At 39.7% G+C, this 8,499-nt stretch overlaps 1 pseudogene; it reads left to right on the plus strand.

Annotated features, from left to right (window-relative positions):
- Positions 1-6,620: 6,620 nt before the first annotated feature.
- Positions 6,621-8,499, plus strand: part of LOC138983077 (uncharacterized) — a 3,302-nt pseudogene continuing 1,423 nt past the window's right edge.

Genomic DNA, 8,499 nt, shown 5'->3' on the forward strand with positions numbered 1-8,499 from the left:
GATGAATCACTTGTGATGGACTGCGATATCCCCTCGGGTATGTTGCTTGGTCTTCCGTCTGGCAATATTCTGTCTGGTCAGAGTTGATCCCTATACTGCACTTAGTTATCCTACTGACGACACACTTTAGTCCCTTATTGGGCGCCAGAATTTCAATGTAACCAACTCGGGTGAGTTCATTGCTACATTGAAGGGTGGGATCATGTGTGCGCCTTTCATCCGCAAGTGGCAAACTACAAGTCTGTTGTTTCTTTTCTTTGTTTTATTTTCTCGATGTAACCAATAAAGTAGAACTCTAATTTCAATCCAAAAAACTCTGATTCTATATTCCAACCCTAAAAAACTCTAAAAGAAAACTCTGACTACAACTCTGACTACAACTCTGACCAGAACTGAATCCTGTAACACACAAATATCACAACACCATTATCTATGTGTTACCTCAATGTTTGCTGGTCTAAACAAACAAAACAATACACTTCTTGATGTTTCATGTATGTGGTTTGTGTATGCATGTGTGTTGATATGTGTGTGCGGGTGTGTACGGTTTCATGACAAAAAATATGTTTCCAACATCAAAACACACTGTGAATTACTTCTTCAAGTACTTATTCTACTTGCAAAACTTTATAAAACCTTAAATGTTATAACCTAAAATCCTAACTTCAACTTCAATTCCAACCAACAAAAGTTATTCTATCCTCAATACATGACCCTTTCAATCAATCATGTTTCCTGTTTCCTTATAAAGATTAAAATGTAAAACTAACGGCTTCTTCTCAAAATCATACTCTCATACTAAATACTAACGTACTTTTACGTCATTAACAGTACTGAATACAACTGAAGAGCAGTGGCTGGACAATCTCGTATCCATAGCAACGTACAATACTGTGAACAATGTTTTTGTGAGCAGGTTTCTTTCTAAAATCACAAGTCTCCCTGCCATAATGCAGCCTTGAGTATCTTGAATACTAGAAATACTACATGTGCATAATTACAGTCTAGTCCTTACGCGCGATTACCATTTTCTTCAAGAAAATGTGAGGTCTAGATTCACCATAATTCACAACAATGAGATCATTAAAACTCACTAAAAGAATTCTACCCTTTTTCAAGGAAAGATTATTTTCTCTTAAGACATCATCTCATGTCAAAAATGCAACAACTTCTGTTCTATCACTATCAGATCTAGTATAGAACCAGCAATGCTCTTCACTTGTCCACAGCATCAATCATATACTGAAAGCATTTAACAACTACAGCAACTTACTGCGACACGGACGACTACTTCCGGTAGTGACGTCATACACATGTTCAGTGCTAATTCGTTTTGAATTTAGATTTAAATCAAAATCCAATTTCTATGTTTTCCACAAATAACAGAATGTCCAACATACAAATTATGCTGACAATTCTAAGTATTCTACAAAATCATTCAAGTGCTTTGAAACATGTAGATCTATGCCTATTCAAAACTTAGCATACCGGTGCAAAAAATGGTTGCATGGCTGCACTCAAAAAATAATAAGTTTCTAGAATACTCTGTCATTTTCCACACCCAAACGATTATAAACACTTGAACTAATCATCAATAAAATGTTTTACATACCTGCTACAAGCAGGACTCCACAATCATTGATACAACAATGATGTTTCAGGGACACCAAAATTTCCCCTGCCTGTCACCTTTTCCCAGTTAAAAGTAGTGCAACCGTACCGGCAAGATGATTTTCACATATCAATACGCCGCACCAAAGTTCCAAATAATTCTGAGTGCTTCTGCAATAATTTTTGACTGAACAAAATATCCTTTTAGCTCAAATATAATTATCAACTCTTATCAAATTTAATGCAAACTTTTAACAAATACAAAAGGATGGGATTTCTGCAATCAATTTACAGCTTGGTGTACTTATCTTTAAAAAAAGGAGGTAGTAAACTTTTCAAAGTGGATCCCCTCGAGCTCACCTGATATTCAAACATGGTTCAAGGGAAATAATTTACTGTAGCACAAAACACTATTAGTTCAAACAAGTACAGAATAAAACATCTGAACAGTGGAAGGGAGACAACAACTGTAGTGCTATTTCACACAGTACTACATGGGTCAAACTTTCTTTTTCTTTTTGTTGTTATACATTTCAAGCAAAGATCAAATCAGAGTGTCTCAGCGGAACTAATGAAGGATTCCCCAAACTTTGCCATTCGTTTGGTTTCCTATCTTTTCTTCAGCAAACTCACGGCCATGGGGAAAAAATGCTGACAGGCAAAAATCGGTTTAGAACAAGCGCCAGACATTGTGCCGTGAACGCGAGCTGGGAATGGATGACGGCATCGCTTACACGCGGTTTCCTGTGACGTGATACTAAAGTGGGGCAGGAGTGACAGTGGGCGGATGTTCACGGGCCTATTGTTCACGGGCCTATTGTTCACTGGCCTATTGTTCACGGGCCTATTGTTCGTGACCCACTGGAACTGATCAAGGACGATGATCTGAATTACAGCATGAAACTACGCATCTCAAATGTTGGATCAGATTTCAAAGAGAATGTTATTTGCTCCAACCTACTCAAACCGCTTCAAGTACCCATCCATCACCCAAAGTCGTGACGTGGCAGCCCATGTCCGGTTTCATTTTAACGGTTTTGTTCATGAATGAAGGTAACTAGTCTAAAGGTTAAACGTCTGAAAACAAGATTGCCTAGACTGTTAGTGTGATACTTTTTAAGAAATGACGTCAATGACACAGATTGTGTGTGTGTGTGTGAGTGTGTGTGTGTGTGTGTGTGTGTGTGTGTGTGTGTGTGTGTGTGTAATCATACTCAAATGTTTTGGTACTGCAGCGTCTGTCCTTTCCCTTAGATGCAAACAACAAATTAACAATCAGGTAGCTGTATTTCCCACAAGCAAGTCGTTTAAAACAAGGTAATGCAGTAATGTTGAACTTTAGTGTGTTAAATTCATAGCTCGTAATTCAGAGGCATTTAAGACTCCCAATTTGTAGAACCTGCACTTGTAATCATAACAAGTCATTATAGATCCCTTTGAAGTCACGGAATGAACTCCGATGAACTGTACGGTTGCTTTTCGTTTACATGCGTCAAAGAAGGAATTATCCGTATGGGCGGACAAGGGAGGCAACTCCGTCGTGTAAATGATGTCCCTTGGTTGACAACGTACGCCATTTTCGACGATCAAACAGACAAATTACATAATTATGCTTAAGTTTGGAGCTCAATCCCTCAATTAATTTCACGACAAATGTTCTTTGGTTTGATTACAGGGACTTGTATCAAAAATTAGTAAAGAATGCCAATGGATTCTGAGCTATGAATTGAACACACTAATGTTCAAGATTACCGGTAATGCGTACCAGTCCTAGTTCCAATCCTCTGTAACTTCTTTTCAAAATGTTCAAATTGATATAAATGGTACTTTGGTCGTTACGAAAACTCTTCCTCGTTATTCACGTGCAAATGCATGCGCAAGAAAATGATGACACTGATTGATAGAAACTCACCTTTCAAAGTGAAAAGGGCGGTCCGAATGCGAAGGACATTTGATAGTCGGTAACATATCTTACCTGTCTCTGTTTGGCTGCATAAATGACGGGATAAAAGCGGTCATACACGTGGAAACCCACTCATGCAAAAAAACACGAGTGCATGTGGGAGTTTCAGTCCATGAACGAAGAAGAAGTGTGTCCGTAATGAACTTTACCTGCATCTTAAACTTATAATAATATAATAATAACGGGCATTTATAAAGCGCCTTATCAGAAGTTCAAAGCGCATGACAACAATACATGTATACAAAAATCATACAATCACTGTCAGATTCAAACAACACATCATGCACATCTCACATCCCCAGACTCTATACTAAGGAACTATCCGTAGTGTTGTTGGAACAAGTGGGTTTTCAAATTGGACTTAAAAGATGAAATGGATGGAGAGTGACGTAATTGAAAGGGGAGTGAATTCCATAACTGAGGTCCATAGTACGAAAACGTGCGGAAGCCATGAGCCTTGCGTTTAAAGCAACCTTGACGGAGAAGTCGAGCATCATCAGAAGACTTAGCTAGAAAGGTTCAATTACCTGCTTGATAATACAATGAAACCAATTAGAGAAGACAAAAGAAACTGGACTGTCGCCCTTCCATTTGTTATACAGGTCTTTTGTGATCGGTAGAAACTGCGTCGGTGGCGTAGATCAATCTTTGTGTTTTGTCTTCCGATGACGTATCTGGGTCACGTGTTTGAAATGATGACGAAATATGGTGCAGAGTGTGTTGTCTTTTAAGATTATTTACAAGACTACATTATTTTGCAACATTTTGTTTAATTGAACACGTGAGTTAACTTTGAAGTGCATGCGATTCGTCATCCACATTCAAAGTAATTGTGACACTTTCCGTTCTCATTCGCCAAAGAAGTGCCCAAGGCTTCTTCTAACCAGAAAAAAAATCGAATTGCATACTGCAATTTATTTTTTTTTCTTCTGTTTTATCAATTAGGGTTCAGGTTTCCTTATTCTTAATTTTTTTCTTCTTTTGGGGGGTATTTATTCGATATTTGACTGAACGTTTTTCGGCAGACTTGGAATCCAAACGAGGTCATGGTGTATGCATATGGTCTGTATCTATGTATGCGTGTGTGTGTGTGTGTGTGTGTGTGTGTGTGTGTGTGTGTGTGTGCTTGCGTGCGTGCTTTTGTGTGTGTGTGTGTGCGGAAACGCTGAAGGTTTTATTCCGGGATGTTCCCCCGAACAAAATGTTTAACTTTTTAAAAGAGATCAAGATTGTTTACAAGATTTGAAATACCAGAAGTGATAGTGATTAATTTTTAGAACCTTCTTTTACAGTGATAGATCTGAATGTAAATAGTCTGAAACGTAGAACTTGCCATGTGAAATGAAAAAGAAAATAACTGCATCGGTGTCGAATAGCAGCTAACATCTGCTGAAGGGACATTAACCCCCCCCCCCCCCCACCAAAAAAAAAAAAAAAAACCAAAAAAAAAACACCCCACCCCGTGTGTGTGTGTGTGTGGATTCCCGCGCATGCGTGCGTGCGTGTGTGTGTATGTGTGAGTGTGTGTACGTACGTGCGTGTGTGCGTGTGTGTGTGTGTGTGTGTGTGTGTGTGTGTGTGTGTGTGTCTGTGTGTGAATGTTGGTGTGTGTGTGTGTGCGTGCGTGTGTCTGTGTCTGTGTGTGCGTGCACGCAAATTCTGAAAAACTACCCGAGAGAAGTCGATGAGACTGCGCATGTGTATTGTTCTTCCGGACATGTTTTTTTAATTTTATTTTTTTGGGATTAATGTCTTTGATGACGTTATATCAAGCTTTTAAAAAGTTGAGACCACAGTCATTGTGGCGACCTCATTGTTTAATGAATTGATTGAAATTTTGGTGAAACAATCTTTGACTGGTCGGTCAGGGCTATGGGATTGCGTTTCAGCTTGGAAGCTTACAAATGAGCTATTTAATTTGTTCCTTAAAATTCCAAACAATCTATTTAAAATTGAAATTTCAACAACAAATCAAAAAATGATTACATTGTATAATCTATCATTTCCGTAATCCAAATTTTATATTATCATAGATACTCTAAAAATGTGCAAACAAATTCATAAAGAAAGTCGATCGTATGTTCGCTCTTCTTGTTTCGGCTAGTCAATTCTCAAAAGTCTCAGCGATGACTGATCTTGGGTTTTCAGTGTTTATCTTATTCTTAATTATATAGTTTCATGCCGAAATTTATACATGTTTTGAGAACGCGTCACGCCACTTATTTGAACTTTCTTTTGATACTCTTATTTTCCATGTAGCTTTGTTTTTCTCGGTTTCTTGACACGTGTCCTTAATTCTTTCCTTTCTTTCGATTTCTGGCTTGTTAGCGCTGTGGGTGTGTTTATAGACTTGTCCGGGCCTTGTTAGTCTGTTTGTCAGTCTGACCTTTCGTCACTGTTAATTTTGTATCTTTATTTTCTCTTTTTTGTATGGTTGTTTTTCTTATTTCTTTGTCATTCTTGAAATTTTTGTTTGTTTGTTTGTTTGTTTGCTTAACGCCCAGCCGACCATGAAGGGCCATACCAGGGCGGTGCTGCTTTGACATATAACGTGCGCCACACACAAGACAGAAGTCGTAGCACAGGCTTCAAGTCTCACCCAGTCACCTTATTCTGACACCGCACCAACCAGTCCTAGCACTAACCCCATAATGCCAGACGCCAGGCGGAGCAGCCACTAGATTGCCAATTTTAAAGTCTTAGGCCGGGGTTCGAACCCACGACCTCCCGATCACGCTGCGGACGCCATACCACTAGGCCAACCGTGCCGGTCATTCTTGAAATAGGACCCAAGGAAAACGTCAACAAGACACTTAAGATGTTGCCTTTCAACATAAAATCCTGTCTTAAAATAAAACGAACAAGTAATTGGCCAAACAAGCTTTGACGTAGACAACTGAGGGTCACCTTCGAACTTGATGCCAAAAACAATTTGGTTAACTTCTATGAAGACTGTTCTGCTTTTTGCGTGCTGATGTATCAATATAAAACTTTCTGGCCCACAAGGCTGTCTGATGTACCGACACAAGACTTCTTGATAACGAGTATGTCTGGTGTACTGACACAACACTTCTTGATAACGAGTATGTCTGGTGTACTGACAGAACACTTATTGATAACGAGTATGTCTGGTGTACCGACACACCACTTATTGATAACGAGTATGTCTGGTGTACCGACACAACACTTCTAGATAACGAGTATGTCTGGTGTACCGACAGAACACTTATTGATAACGAGTATGTCTGGTGTACCGACAGAACACTTCTTGATAACGAGTATGTCTGGTGTACCGACACAAGACTTCTTGATAACGAGTATGTCTGGTGTACCGACACAACACTTCTTGATAACGGCGAGTATGTCTGGTGTACCGACAGAACACTTATTGATAACGAGTATGTCTGGTGTACCGACAGAACACTTATTGATAACGAGTATGTCTGGTGTACCGACACAACACTTCTTGATAACGAGTATGTCTGGTGTACCGACACACCACTTATTGATAACGAGTATGTCTGGTGTACCGACACAACACTTCTTGATAACGAGTATGTCTGGTGTACCGACACACCACTTATTGATAACGAGTATGTCTGGTGTACCGACACACCACTTATTGATAACGAGTATGTCTGGTGTACCGACACAACACTTCTTGATAACGAGTATGTCTGGTGTACCGACACACCACTTATTGATAACGAGTATGTCTGGTGTACCGACACAACATTCTTGATAACGAGTATGTCTGATTTACCGACACAACACTTATGAACTTTTGTTTTATAACGTCTGAGCGTAGCCTACAAGATCTTTGGTCTGACTACTCCTTCTGACGGCTGAAACAAAAATCAACATCTGGACAGCCGTGTGTGTTTTTGCCTTTTTACCCTACTGTGAATTTTACAATTTTCACTTTATGTTTTAGTTGATCTTTGTCTGCTTCCTGTAGGTGTGTGCGCTTTTAAAAAAAAAAGTGTTTTATGGATCTTTTCTTCTTTTTGGTGGTTTGGTTCTCGGCGTGTTTTTTCCCCCCTCCCCGATTTCGTATTACGTCAATTTCATGCCCCTTGCCTTTTCTTTTCCTTTTCGTTTCTTTTTTTGTGCGGAGAGGACTTTTTCCTGGTTCAGGCAGACAGTGGGGTCCACTTTCCTCTGAGGAAATAACATCTCGTCAATCATTGTATGAGATTTTATTTCCACGCTAACAAACAGGGTGAATTAATAAGAGCCCTCAGTGTTTGACAAGTCACAAACGAAGACAGCAGGACGGGCACAGTGGATAAGACAGCGGCCTCCTAATCGAAAGGTCGTGGCTTCAAATCCCGGCCGCGGTATAAGGGTGGAGATTTTTCCAATCTCCCAGGTCAACTTATGTGCAGACCCCCTTCGTGTGTACACGCAAGCACAAGACCCATTACGCCCGGAAAAGATCCTGTAATCCATGTCAGAGTTCGGTGGGTTGTAGAAACACGAAAATACCGAGCACGCTTCCCCCGAAATCGGCGTTTGCTGCCTGAATGGCGGAATAATAACGGCCATACATGTAAAAATCCACTCTTGCAAAAACATGAGTGAACGTGGGAGTTTCAGCCCATGAACGAAGAAGAAGAAGAAGAAGAAGAAGAAGAAGAAGAAGAAGAGGACAGCAGAATGTTCACATCATGCTTGCATCAGATCTTTATTTTCTTTGAGGCTGTATTTTTGCAAGCAGCAAAAAGTGAGGAAAAGCCAAACAATGAAGAGACGGCAAGAAAAACGAGGCAATCTGAGAAAGCGTTGCATGACTCTGACAAGATTGATTACAACAAACAATTTTTCGCTTTATTCGTCTCAAAATCTTTTGTCTCTCTGTCCACTATTATGATATACCATCGGGTCAAGGACTGGTACTTGTGAATGTTTAGTGGAAAGTTTGA

This window comes from Littorina saxatilis, linkage group LG12, assembly GCF_037325665.1.
Source record: "Littorina saxatilis isolate snail1 linkage group LG12, US_GU_Lsax_2.0, whole genome shotgun sequence".
Lineage (NCBI taxonomy): Eukaryota > Metazoa > Mollusca > Gastropoda > Littorinimorpha > Littorinidae > Littorina > Littorina saxatilis.